The following is a 15,258-nucleotide window of genomic DNA, read 5'->3' as shown; positions in this document are numbered from 1 at the left end:
AAACACATAAATAGTTGCTCAATATCATTAATTATTAGAGAAATGCAAATCAAAACTACAATGAAATATCACTTCACACTGGTCAGAATGGCCATCATCAAAAAATCTACAAACAGTAAAGGCTGGAGAGGGTGTGGAGAAAAGGGAACCCTCTTGCACTGTTGGTGGGAATGTGTATTGATAGAGCCACTATGGAGAACAGTATGGAGGTTCCTCAAAAAACTAAAAATAGAACTACCATATGACCCAGCAATCCCACTACTGGGCATATACTCTGAGAAAACCATAATTCAAAAAGACACATGCACCACAATGTTCATTGCAGCTTTATTTACAATAGCCAGGACATGGAAGCAACCTAAGTGTCCACCGACAGAGAAATGGATAAAGAAGATGTGGCATATATATATACAATGGAATACTACTCAGCCATAAAAAGGAACGATATTGGGTTATTTGTTGAGATGTGGATGGATCTAGAGACTGTCATACAAAGTGAAGTAAGTCAGAAAGAGAAAAAGAAATATCATATAATATCTCTTATATGTGGAATCTAGGAATATGATACAGATGAACTTATTTGCGAACCAGAAATAGAGACACAGATGTAGAGAACAAACATGGATACCAAGGGGGGGGAAGAGGGTGGTGGGATGAAATGGGAGATTGGGTTTGACATATATACACTACTAAGTATAAAATAGATAACTAATGAGAACCTACTGTATAGCACAGAGAACTCTACTCAATGCTGTTTGGTGACCAAAATGGGAAGGAAATCCAATAAAAGAGGGGATATATGTATATATATAGCTGATTCACTTTGCTGTACAGCAGAAACTATCACAACATTGTAAAGCAACTATACTCCAATAAAAATTAGTTAAGAAAAAGAAGTAGAGGATACAACCATTTGTTACTTACACTTCCCCTCTACCTATGCACTAAATAAATATGTCCTATTCTGCTTCAAAAAAAATGGCCCCAAAGAAAGACTTTAGGCACAGTGAGTTTAAATTTAATTCTAACTGAATCCAAGTGAAACCAATATTATATATCCCTAGGACAGTGGAAACACAAAATCTAAATGAGCCAGAGAAACTCTTCAATCTGAAAGATGGTACAGGACAGATATAATTTGAAAGGAAACTTACTTTTGTTCAGAAGTGGAAAGTCAAATAATTACCAACTCTTTCATACTTGTTTCTATTTTCTTACAGTGTGGATGAAGAAACTTAAATAACAAGATTAGAAATTTAGCCAATACTACACATTAACTTTCTGTTCCATCTGCTAGAACAGTGTGTCCCACTCTAAAGGTTGAGATCTTCAAGAGAGAATCCCAAATTACAAAATTAAGTATAATATCACTTTGAGAGCAAAATACAAACATCAACATCCAAATCCCTAATAATCATGTATCAACTTGGATTATATTGCACTGCAAGAAATAGAACACCCAATAAAAACAGTGGCATCAAAAAATTAAGAGATTATTTCTTCTTTATGTAAAAATCCAGAGATAGATAGTTCAGGGCTGGTTTGCAGCTCTACAATGTCAAGAACTAGGCTTTCATTCCCAAATTCACCTCTTTGTCCAAGAAGTCTCCAACCATTTTTAGAAAGAGAAGGGAAGAAGGATGTGACCCCACCTTTTATGTACACTTGCTGGAAGTTTCACATTTTCACTTACATACTATCATAGTCTACTTGGGCTGCTATAACAGAATACCATAGACTGGGTAACATTTAAATAACAGAAATTCATTACTCACAGTTCTGGTGGCTGGAAGTCCAGGATCAGGATGCCAGCAGATTCAGTGGCTAGCGGGAACCCGCTTCATGGTTCATAAATGACCACTATGAAAGACAAACTACTTCAGTCAAATCCCACCAATTTAGATGTTAATCTCACCCAAAAACAGCCTCATAGAAATATCCACAATAATGTTTGGCTAAATATCTGGGTACTATGACTTAGCTAAGTTGCCACATAAAATTAATCATTACAAACAGGATACGGACTTTTTAAGAGAGTGGCATGGCATGTAAACTTTTTTTTTTTTTTGCAGTACATGGGCTTTTCACTGTTGTGGCCCTCCCGTTGTGGAGCACAGGCTCTGGATGCTCAGGCTCAGCGGCCATGGCTCACGGGCCTAGCCGCTCCGCGGCATGTGGGACCTTCCCGGACCAGGGCACAAACCCGTGTCCCCTGCATCGGCAGATGGACTCTCAACCACTGCGCCACCAGGGAAGCCCAGCATGTAAACTTTTAAAAGTCAAATACTGAGAATAAATCTACTGCATATACTTAATACACATATAAATATATAAAGACACATAAAACTGACAAAAAATTTAAAGAACTGAGATAAAAAGACTTCCCCCAAACATATAACAACAAACTCCAAACATAAATCAGAATTTCTGGCTACACAGCTGAGAGCTAATTCTTCTTTTCACTTAGACTTATATCCTCAAATAATTTCTCTGTATATTAGAACATCATAACCATTATTTTAAACATTAATTACAAAAAATTTATTTTTTTTGAATTTTATTTTATTTTATTTTTATACAGCAGGTTATAATTAGTCATCAATTTTATAGACATCAGTGCATAAATGTGAATCCCAATCGCCCAATTCATCACACCACCACCACCACTCCCCTGCTACCTTCCCCCCTTGGTGTCCACACATTTGTTCTCTATGTCTGTGTCTCAATTTCTGCCCTGCAAACCGGTTCATCTGTACCATTTTTCTAGGTTCCACATACATGCATTAATATACAATATTTGCTTTTCTCTTTGTGACTTACTTCACTCTGTATGACAGTCTCTAGATCCATCCACGTCCCAAAAATGGCCCAATTTCATTCCTTTTTATGGCTGAGTAATATTCCATTGTATATATGTACCACATCTTCTTTATCCAATCGTCTTTCGATGGGCATTTAGCTTGCTTCCAGGACCTGGCTATTTTATATAGTCCTGCAACGAACATTGGGGTGCATGTGTACTTTTGCATTATGGTTTCTCTGGGTATATGCCCAGTAGTGGGATTGCTGGATCATATGGTAATTCTATTTTTAGTTTTTTAAGGAACCTCCATACTGTTCTCCATAGTGGCTCTATCAATATACATTCCCACCAACAGTGCAAGAGGGTTCCCTTTTCTCCACACTATCTCCAGCATTTGTTGTTTGTAGATTTTCTGATGATGCCTATTCTAACTGGTGTGAGGTGATACTTCATTGTAGTTTTGATTTGCATTTCTCTAATAATTAGTGATGTTGAGCAGCTTTTCACGTACTTCTTGGCCATCTGTATGTCTTCTTTGGAGAAATGTCTATTTAGGTCTTCTGCCCATTTTTGGATTGGGTTTTTGTTCTTTTAATATTGAGCAGCATGAGCTAGTTATATATTTTGGAGATTAATCCTTTGTCCATTGAATCGTTTGCAGATATTTTCTCCCATTCTGAGGGTTGACTTTTCATATTGTTTATGGTTTCCTTTCCTGTGCAAAAGCTCTGAAGTTTCATTAGGTCCCATTTGTTTATTTTTGTTTTTATTTCTATTACTCTAGGAGGTGGATCAAAAAAGATCTTGCTGTGATTTATGTCAAACAGTGCTCTTCCTATGTTTTCCTCTAAGAGTTTTATAGTGTCTGGTCTTAAATTTAGGTCTCTAATCCATTTTGAGTTTATTTTTGTGTATGGTGTTAGGGAGCTACATTTTCTTTATTCTGTTCCCATTATAAAATATCACTTGTAATTCCATTCTTTTACATGTAGCTGTCCAGTTTTCCCAGCACCACTTATTGAAGAGACTGTCTTTTCTCCATTGTATATCCTTGCCTCCTTTGTCATAGATTAGTTGACCACAGGTGCATGGGTTTATCTCTGGGCTTTCTATCTTGTTTCATTGATCTATGTTTCTGTTTTTGTGCCAGTACCATTTTGTCTTGATTACTGTAGCTTTGTAGTATAGTCTGAAGTCAGGCAGCCTGATTCCCCCAGCTCTGTTTTTTTCCCTCAAGACTGCTTTGGCTTTTCGGGGTCTTTTGTGTCTCCATACAAATTTTAAGATTTTTTGCCCTAGTTCCGTAAAAAATGCCATTGGTAATTTGATAGGGATTGCATTGAATCTGTAGATTGCTTTGGGTAGTATAGTCATTTTCACAATATTGATTCTTCCAATCCAAGAAAATGGTATATCTCTCCATCTGTTGGTATCATCTTTAATTTCTTTCATCAGTGTCTTATAGTTTTCTGCATACAGGTCTTTTGTCTCCCTAGGTAGGTTTCTTCCTAGGTAATTTATTCTTTTTGTTCCAATGGTAAATGGGAGTGTTTCTGTAATTGCTCTTTCAGATTTTTCATCATTAGTGTATAGGAAAGCAAGAGATTTCTGTGCATTAATTTTGTAACCTGCAACTGTACCAAATTCACTGATTAGCTCTAGCAGTTTTCTGGTGGCATCTTCAGGATTCTCTATGTATAGTATCATGTCATCTGCAAACAGTGACAGTTTTACTTCTTCTTTTCCAATTTGTATTCCTTTTATTTCTTTTTCTTCTCTGATTGCCGTGGCTAGGACTTCCAAAACTATGTTAAATAATAGTGGCAAGAGTGGACATTCTTGTCTTGTTCCTGATCTTCGAGGAAATGCTTTCAGTTTTTCACCATTGAGAATGATGTTTGCTGTGGTTTTGTCATATATAGCCTATATTTTGTTGAGGTAGGTTCCCTCTATGCCCACTTTCTGGAGAGTTTTTATCATAAACAGGTGTTGAATTTTGTCAAAAGCTTTTTCTGCATCTATTGAGATGATCATATGGTTTTTATTCTTCAATTTTTTAACATGGTGTATCACATTGATTGATTTGCATATATTGAAGAATCCTTGCATCCCTGGGATAAATTCCATTTGATCAGGGTGTATGATCCTTTTAAAGTGTTGTTGGATTCTGTTTGTATTTTGTTGAGGATTGTTGCATCTATATTCATCAGTGATATTGGTCTGTAATTTTCTTCTTTTGTAGTATCTCTGTGTGGTTTTGGTATCAGGGTGAAGGTGGCCTCATAGAATGAGTTTGGGAGTGTTCCTTCCTCTGCAATTTTTTGGAAGAGTTTGAGAAGGATGGGTGTTACCTCTTCTCTAAATGTTTGATAGAATTCACTTGTGAAGCCATCTGGTCCCGGACTTTTGTTTGTCGGAATATTTTTAATCACAGTTTCAATTTCATTACTCGTGATTAGTCTGTTCATATTTTCTGTTTCTTCCTGGTTCAGTCTTGGAATGTGATACCTAAGAATTTGTCCATTTCTTCCAGGTTGTCCATTTTATTGGCATAGAGTTGCTTGTAGTAGTCTCTTAGGATGTTTTGTATTTCTGCGGTGTCTGCTGTAACTTCTCCTTTTTCATTTCTAATTTTATTTATTTGAGTCCTCTCCCTCTTTTTCTTGATGAGTCTGGCTAATGGTTTATCAATTTTACTTATCTTCTCAAAGAACCAGCTTTTAGTGTTATTGATCTTTGCTATTGTTTTCGTTGTTTCTATTTCATTTATTTCACCTCTGATCTTTATGATTTCTTTCCTTCTGCTAACTTTGGGTCTTGTTTGTTCTTCTTTCTCTTTCCTTTAGGTTTAAGGTTAGATTGTTTATTTGAGATGTTTGTTGTTTCTTGAGGTAGGATTTTATTGCTATAAACGTCCCTCTTAGAACTGCTTTTGCTGCATCCAATAGGTTTTGGGTCATTGTGTTTTCATTGTCATTTGTTTCTAGGTATTTTTGGATTTCCTCTTTGATTTCTTCAGTGATCTCTTGGTTATTTAGTAGTGTATCATTTAGCCTCCATGTGTTTCTATTTTTTACAGATTTTTTTCCCCAGTAATTGAGAGTAATCTACTCTCATAGCATTGTAGTCAAAAAGATACTTGATATGCTTTGAATTTTCTTAAATTTACCAAGGCTTGATTTGTGACCCAAGATATGATCTCTCCTGGAGAATGTTCCATGAACAATTGAGAAGTAAGTGTAATCTGCTGTTTTTGGATGGAATGTCCTAAAAATATCAATGAAATCTATCTGTCTATTGTGTCACTTAAAGCTTCTGTTTCCTTATTTATTTTCATTTTGGATGATTTGTCCATTGGTGTAAGTGAGGTGCTAAAGTCCCCCACTATTATTGTCTTTCTGTCGATTTCCTCTTTTATAGCTGTTAGCAGTTGCCTTATGTATTGAGGTGCTCCTATGTTGGGTGCATATATATTTATAATTGTTATATCGTCTTCTTGGATTGATCCCTTGATCATTATGTAGTGTCCTTCCTTGTCTCTTGTAACATTCTTTATTTTAAAGTCTATTTTATCTGATATGACTATAGCTACTTCAGCTTTCTTTTGATTTCTATTTGCATGGAATATCTATTTCCATCCCCCCACTTTCAGTCTGTATGTGTCCCTAGGTCTGAAATGGGTCTCTTGTAGACAGCATATATATGGGTCTTGTTTTTGTATCCATTCAGCTAGCCTGTGTCTTTTGTTTGGAGCGTTTAATCCATTTATGTTTAAGGTAATTATCGATATGTACGTTCCTATGACCATTTTCTTAATTGTTTTGGGTTTGTTTTTTCAGGTTCCTTCTTCTGTTGTGTTTCCCACTTAGAAAAGTTCATTTAACATTTGTTGTAGAACTGGTTTGGTGGTGCTGAATTCTCTTGGCTTTTGCGTGTCTGTAAAGCTTCTGATTTCTCCATCGAATCTGAATGAGATCCTTGCTGGGTAGAGTAATTTTGCTTGTAGGTTCTTCCCTTTCATCACTTTAAGTATATCACGTCACTCCCTTCTGGCTTGTAGAGTTTCTGCTGAGGAATCAGCTGTTAACCTTATGGGAGTTCCCTTTTATGTTATTTGTCGTTTTTCCCTTGCTGCTTTCACTAATTTTTCTCTGTCTTTAATTTTTGCCAATTTGATTACTATGTGTCTCTGTGTGTTTCTCCTTGGGTTTATCCTGTATGGGACTCTCTGAGCTTCCTGGACTTAGGTGACTATTTCCTTTCCCATGTTAGGGAAGTTTTTGACTATAATTTCTTCAAATATTTTCTCGGGTCCTTTCTTTCTTCTCCTTCTGGGACCCCTATTATGTGAATGTTGTTGTGTTTAATGTTGTCCCAAAGGTCTCTTAGGCTGTCTTCATTTCTTTTCTTTCTTTTTTTTTTTTCTTTCTTTTTTCTTTATTCTGTTCCGCAGCAGCGAATTCCACCATTCTATCTTCCAGGTCACTTATCCGTTCTTCTGACTCAGTTATTTTGCTATCGATTCCTTCTAGTGTAGTTTTCATTTTAGTTACTGTATTGTTCATCTCTGTTTGTTTGTTCTTTAATTCTTCTAGGTGTTTGTTAAACATTTCTTGCATCTTCTCGATCTCTGCCTCCATTGTTTTTCCGAGGTCCTGGATCATCTTCACTATCATTACTCTGATTTCTTTTCTGGAAGGTTGCCTATCTGCACTTCATTTAGTTGTTTTTCTGGGCTTTTTTCTTGTTCCTTCATCTGGTACATAGCCCTTTGCCTTTTCATCTTGTCTATCTTTTTGTGAATGTGGTTTTTGTTCCACAGGCTGCAGGACTGTAGTTCTTCTTGCTTCTCCCTCTGTCCTCTGGTGGATGAGGCTATCTAAGAGGCTTGTGCAAGTTTCCTGGTGGGAGGGACTGGTGGTGGGTAGAGCTGACTGTTGCCCTGGTGGGCAGAGCTCAGTAAAACTTTAATCCTCTTGACTGCTAATGGGTGTGGCTGGGTTCCCTCCCTGTTGGTTGTTTGGCCTGAAGCAACCCAACACTGGAGCCGACCCAGGCTCTTTGGTGGGGCTAATGGTGGACTCTGGGAGGGCTCACGCCAAGGAGTACTTCCCAGAACTTCTGCTGCCAGTGTCCTTGTCCCCACGGTGAGTCACAGCCACCCCCCGCCTCTGCAGGAGACCCTCCAACACTAGCAGGTAGGTCTGGTTCATCTCCCCTGGGGTCACTGCTCCTCCCCCTGGGTCCCGATGTGCACACTACTTTGTGTATGCCCTCCAAAAGTGGAGTCTCTCTTTCCCCCAGTCCTGTTGAAGTCCTGCAATCAAATCCCACTAGGCTTCAAAGTCTGATTCTCTAGGAATTCCTCCTCCCGTTGCCAGACCCCCAGGTTGGGAAGCCTGACATGGGGCTCAGAACCTTCACTCCAGTGGGTGGACTTCTATGGTATAAGCGTTCTCCAGTCTGTGAGTCACCCGCCCAGCAGTTATGGGATTTGATTTTACTGTGATTGCACCCCTCCTACCATCTCATTTTTGCTTCTCCTTTGTCTTTGGATGTGGGGTATCTTTTTTGGTAAGTTCCAGTGTCTTCCTGTCGATGACTGTCCAACAGCTAGCTGTGATTCTGGTGTTCTCGCAAGAGGGAGTGAGAGCACGTCCTTCTACTCCGCCATCTTGGTTCAGGGCCCAAAATTTATTTTCTTGAATAAAACAAATATTGCTTGTAAATATGTGTGAACCTTTCAGTATTTAAAATATTCTGGGTGTTCCAAATGTCTTCTTTCATTCTATAATTTAATATTGAGTTGGGTAATTTAGTACCTATTTTGCATGAGGCACTTTGCTGTACTCCATGGGAGGTGAAGCAAGAGTTGAGATAAAGATAAATCAGGGCCATTAATAAACAAATTTTGAAGGGAGAGACAATACCTTTGAAAAATATGTTTACTATAACAAATATGAAAAATGTCATAATGTAGGACAAATTCTTTTGAAGTTCAGAATAAATTTTGACTATCTTAACATTTTCAAATATACATTACTAATACGACCTTCTTTTCCAAGCTTGGAATGCAAAGGTAATTATATCTCCTTTATAATACCAACTAATTATTTCATCAGCAAGAATCCCAGTATTTCCCTTTAGGAAGCACTACTTGTTCTGAACTACCCAAGTTTACTTACTCAGTTTATTTATTTAGCCCAAAGTGTCTAGTCCTACTTCCAAATATCACATGGAGAGAACCAGGAGGTCTAACAAAACCACTAGTGTAATAGTTCAGTACCAGCCCCATCTCTTAACTACTGAGCACTGGATGCTGAGGTTGGATGGACAACAGCTAAGGATCATCAACAAAGGTACAGAAATGTACCTAGGTTTTTATTAACATACTTTAAAGTGGTTTTCAATGTGGTACTTACTTTAAAAATAATAATGATGTTTCATAATTCAGGCCAATGTTCATACTTCACTATGTTAATAAGTTACATTTTTACACACTAATATCAAAGTATGCAACTGTATAACATAAGGCACTAGCCAGCACTTTTTGACCATATATTCTAACAGAAAGCAAAGCATCCAGAATAAATGAGGTAACTTTTGATGACTGGTCTTTCAAACCCATAATTGATCCTGTAAAGAGGCAGCAAATGTCATGCAGATTAAAGATGGAAAGAGGTCTAAACCCCATCAAAGATTTATTTTTATGTTTGCACCATGGGTTTTTTTCCTGTTTCTCACATAAATATTGTTACCAGCAGAGAAACAAACATATAAATAATGCATACCTTATTTTAAAAAATTGATATCTGGGTAATTTTTCAGGAAACTATAACGACCATATTTTTGAGAAATAAATATATTTATCTGTTTATTGTATTTTGTGTTTCTGATAAAAGCTACATTTTGTTTTACAGTTGAACACTGAATTATCAGATCTTTGTGACTGCCAGTAATTCTGGTTTGTGTTGATTTAAGCAACAAAATCAAAGTATATGGCATTACTGAGGGACTAATGTCCAGCTAAAACTGGCCATGGAATAATGATCTACAGGAATTATCTTTCACCAAGGTTATTATTGCTTTCTAATGCTGAAAATCAGAACAAGGAAAGTATGTGAAATAAAATAATAAGGTTTCAGTTATCATACAAACAACACCAAGGGATTATTTTCAGGAAATGAATGTTTGAGACGGATGAGTCAATTTGAATGATAAATATCATTTCAATGCCTCTTTTAAGTGGAAAGCTCATTCTTTCCACACCAGTTTAAGAACTTATTTCACTAACTCTACAGAAATATAGGAGTTGAAATAAAGGAACTAAAGTACTGAATTCAATTATTGTCATTGACCAAGAGGAACTGATCAAAAGTCACACTTTTGCATTGAGCAGACCTTCCATGCAAACACATCTCTTAATGTAGGACACATGAAAAAAAATTAATTATACCTAAAACTGTGTATTTTAAGGTACTTCAAAGTAGTATTGGGCAATCTAATCATTATTTTTAATATTCCAAAGTATCCAATGAACATCACCTTTTAGTCTTTGTTAGAACTGCTTGGGATGACTAAAACGTCCATTTGCTAAGTTGAATTCAGTCAACTCAGTATCAAAACAGTGGTTAACTTTTAAGAATATTGTTATTCACAAATATTGAGAAATTGCTGATAACCTATTGTTCGTGGTTTAGGTGACAAAATATTCCACACCATGGGGCTTGGGGCAGGGGGAGTAATAGAAAGGTCTCTAGGTGGTACCTGCTCAGCTTCATCAGCCTAATTGGCTTTAATTAAGCCTAGGTCAGAGACTGGGAGAAAAGGCACATGTGATTCTCCAAATCCCAGGGATTCTACAATCAACCACCAAGAGAAAAGTGGGGAAGCAGAGATTTCCCCGGAGTATATAAGCAAGAAGTCTGATAGATGGCAAGACCATTTAGTATCTGAAACCAACCTGTGTAATCACCTTCAGTATTTTTTTTTTTTTTTTCCTGCGGTACACGGGCCTCTCACTGCTGTGGCCTCTCCCATTGCGGAGCACAGGCTCTGGATGCGCAGGCTCAGCGGCCATGGCTCACGGGCCCAGCTGCTCCACGGCATGTGGGATCTTCCTGGACCGGGGCACGAACCCGTGTCCCCTGCATTGGCAGGCGGACTCTCAACCACTGCACCACCAGGGAAGCCCCACATTCAGTATTTTAATGAAGGTGTGTGCTAGTTTCCAATAGCTTTAAGCCCCGAAATGAGATCTTGGTCTCTTTCAATAATTTAAAATATACACTTAAATGTCATATACTTAAATATGAATGTGTGTATATGTATGTATTACATACATATGTATATGTATAGATATACATACGTATACATATATATGCATACATATACACATACATTTCCACTTCAGAGACTGGAGGCATAAACTTAAAAGATGTTTTCTCTATGTTTCTGCGTTAGCAGAGGAATTCATCTTCATTACTTCCAAAGAAAGAGTTAATGGAATATTTTTTTCTTCAGTCTTTCAAAATAACTTGCTATATGCTAGAGGTCAGAAATTAGAGATTCAGATGCTATCCAAAGCAAAACCATGTCACCCTTGATGTCCGATTATCAATGCTCACCTCCTTTGTTCTTATCTAGATAAAAGCTGACATCTACCCTTCTACACTACGCTATTTGATGCTGGGGCTAGGATTCTGCAAATCACATTTCTGCTTTGCCTGCTGATCCCCTATCATTTTCCACCAATAGTGGCCTCTAGAGGGAGCCTAGAAGGTAAGCTCCTTTCTGCTCTCTTCCTGTTCTATCACTGTTGTCTTAGCAATGGCGCTCCACCCTGGGATGGGCATATGGCCTCAGTGTCCTGCTTTATCTCAGTAATCTTAGAACTAACGTGAACGATTCATTCTTAGAGGTATAGGTGCCAGCACCAACAGAGAAGTCTTCCTAGCTTTTCCAAGCGCCTGAAGGTACCAGCACCTGCTGACAGCACCCAGAGAGCCCCTCTGCCTCCATTCTCACCCCCTCACACACGTGGTTCTGAGTTTTAGCTCCTCTGGGCTATAAAGATAGGACTGAGAGGCTGGATGTGGGAGAGAGAGGCAATAAAGGTGAAGTTTAAGATTCTGGGCTGGAGATGTAGTGGCTTCTTATAGTCACTCCCTCTCTTACTCTGGTGTTCCCTCATCCTACTCATTTCTCCAGTGCCTGTGTAACCAACTCATCTTTTAAATTCTCACTGCTGAAATGTCCAATGTGGTTTCTATTTTCCTGACTGGACCCTTACTGATGCACCACTTACCCAGAAAACCGCTTTCATGTGATGCCTAAAAGAATCAGATGAACCAGCTTTACCCATGTAGACTACGCCATTAACAAGTATTAATTGAGCTCTTCAGTATATAGGCACAAGATATCAGGAAAATGACAAGACATAAAACCCAGCTCCTCATTTGACCACTGTGTTCTAGCCGCGCTGGCCTTCTTTCAGTTCCTCACATACTCCATGCTTTCCTCCAGCTCAGAGTCCCCACACATGCTGTTCCTTTTGCCTGGAATATTCTTCCTTACATTCACCTGGTTCACACTTATTCCTTTTCCATATCTAAATTCATTTATCACTTCCTCAAGGGAACTTTCCCAAACCCTCCAGGGTTCTCAGAGCACCCTGTACTTATTAAAAGAGTAGTATTTAAATAAATAATTGAGTAATTAGTTACTAAGTTTTAGAATTTAAACTCTACTATGGCAGAAACCATTTCTGTAGAATACTGCCTCTTTCATAACTGTTTCTCCAGTTCTTTTAATCTCAGAAGTTAAATAACAAAAACCATACAAATATAACAATTATTGAAGACTAGCTTTGTGCCAAGCACTATATAAACATGTTACATGTATAATTTCATTTAACTCTCCCAACAACCTTAAAAGATAGATACTATTAACACATTGAACAATGAAGGCGCCTAAGGCATAGAGATGGTAAATGGTTTGAACAAGGTCATACCGCTAACCAGTGATGCAGCCAGGAGTCCAGACACTCTTACTCCAGAGCCTGTACTTAGAATCAGTGAGGGAAAGACAAAGCTGATAGTCTAATTGGGAAGACAAAGCTTATACTTGACAGACAGGCAGCACATGTTAAGTTTGTAAACACTAGTGTAGACATTGTGTGTTACCAGAACACCGAGAAAGGGCAGTTCCCTAAGGCAGGGGTGGTGAGTCTTCATGGAGTGGCTGAGATTTCAACTGGACCTTGAAGTTAGAACTGCACTAGATGAGGAGAAAGGAGAAGAAAAGTCACCTAAGGCAGAGTAAACAGCCCAAGAAAATGTCCTTCAACTCCTTCACCTTCAGATAACCTTTAAAAACAAAGAAAACCACTGAAAAAATTACAAGATGTATTTTTTTTTTGGATTGAGGCTCTTATGACTCTTTTCCCAGTAGTCAAAAATAAACAGAGTTACCAATTTTCTGTAAGGTACTTCTAATCCAAAAAGAACAATCACAAAAACATTGGAACACAGGGATGTAAGCCAAGGTACAGTTGGGCAAGTGGCAGACTGCATCAGGGGGCACCAGAACATGATGCTTACCATTGGCCACTGCAGATACAGTGGAAGAAAGCCACAAAAGACAAAACAAAACAAAAAAACCTGGCACAGTAGCATCTGTCCTACAGAGCCAGGCAGGAAGTCTGTGTTCCAAAACTGACACTGAGCTGGGACTCAGCATACTCTCGATAAAGCACAGAATAAAAGGAAGCCTGTAGGATTCAGCTGACAAAATATTCAAAGCCGGAACTGAAAGAAGTCACTGATAGAAATGGGTCAGGAAGTGGAGCTGGTACTATTAGCAAACATAGATGGAGGCAGGTTCTTTTGAAGGATGGGCATATAGAAAATGGGAAAGTTTCAGGAAGGATCAAAAGACACCTGGATTCAGGCTGACTCTTTTCTTCACATAGGAACAGTAGAAAGTTCAGAATTAATATGGTCCTTGATGTGCTCAGGCTCAAATAAACTGAGCTGGATTTCACTCCATATAAGCCATCTTGATTTTGATACTTATCCCTTTACAAATGATAAAATTTGTCCTACCTTATGAAATAAAATATTATTATCTATGTTTGCCCAGTTCTGTTTTCTTTATTCTCTTCATTTTACTATTTCATATTGTTAAATTTTGATAAACACAATTCCATTTTGTTATTCTGTTAAAAATATTTCCAGACATTGATATATGAAATAAATTAATTGAATGAGATAAATACATTGATGTATGTATATAGTTTTTCAAAAACAGAATTATACACTATATGTTATTTTTTGAACCCTTATTCCACTCAGCAATATGTTCACACATCTCTGACAAGGAATATATTTCTTCATCGTTTATCATCTATTTTTCAAAATGGGAAAACTGAAATCCAGAGGAATAAAATCACTAGTCAAAGTTTCAAAGGGAATGGTTTAGAAAAGGCATTCATTAAACATCAATTTTTATGTAACACAACACAAAAGAAGTTAAATCAACGTGGACCTTGATCAACAGGTATGTACTGTATAAGATAAAAAGAAAACCCACAGAAATTACAAAGCCTAAAAAAAATACTCCTAAAAATTTTCTTGAAGCAGTTCACAGTCTACAGAGGAGTTCTGCAGAAATCATTTGATTTTCAAAACAATCCAGTGAATTGGCTAAATCAGGTATTTGGTTAATGATTAATGTTGATAAATGTCTCCAGGTCTACTGTATCAGTCCCACCTACATAAAATATTCTGCCTCATTCCCCTGATCTCGACTCACTACAAACCTATTAACTAATGATTCAGAACTTGCTATCTCCACTTTCTCATTCAACTATTGATTCTTCAACCCACTCCAATATGTCCGACCTTTTTACTCTATTGACCTCCATTTTGATAAATCCAATAGACACTTTTCTGTCCTCATCTTTTCTAAACATTCCAGCAGTACTTCATGCATGTTACCACATCTTTCTTCTGAAAACTTTCTCTTCTCCTGGCTTCCAGGACACTACGTTCTCCTGGATTTCCTTCAGAATTACTAGCTCCTCTTTCTTAGTTTCTTTTGCCAAATTCTTCCCAGTTTCTTAATGTTTAAGTGCCTTGGGAATTTTCCCCCAGCCGTCTTCTCTTCTCTAGCTATACTTTTGCCTTATTTACCTCATTCAGTCCAGTGACTTCAAAGGATACCCATGTGCTGACAATTACCAAAGTTGTATCTACAGCCCTAATCAACCCACTCCCAAACTCCAGACTCATATTCTCAAATGCCTACTAGACAACTCTATTGGAATGCCTAATAAAATTTCAAACTCAACAAATCTAAAATACTATACCCCTCACAACAACAATGGAATCTAGGTATTCCTCCAGTTTTCATTACATCAGTAAGTTTTATCACCATTTATCCATTGCTCAAGC

This window comes from Phocoena sinus, chromosome 1, assembly GCF_008692025.1.
Source record: "Phocoena sinus isolate mPhoSin1 chromosome 1, mPhoSin1.pri, whole genome shotgun sequence".
Lineage (NCBI taxonomy): Eukaryota > Metazoa > Chordata > Mammalia > Artiodactyla > Phocoenidae > Phocoena > Phocoena sinus.
Note: the sequence above shows the minus strand (reverse complement) of the source record.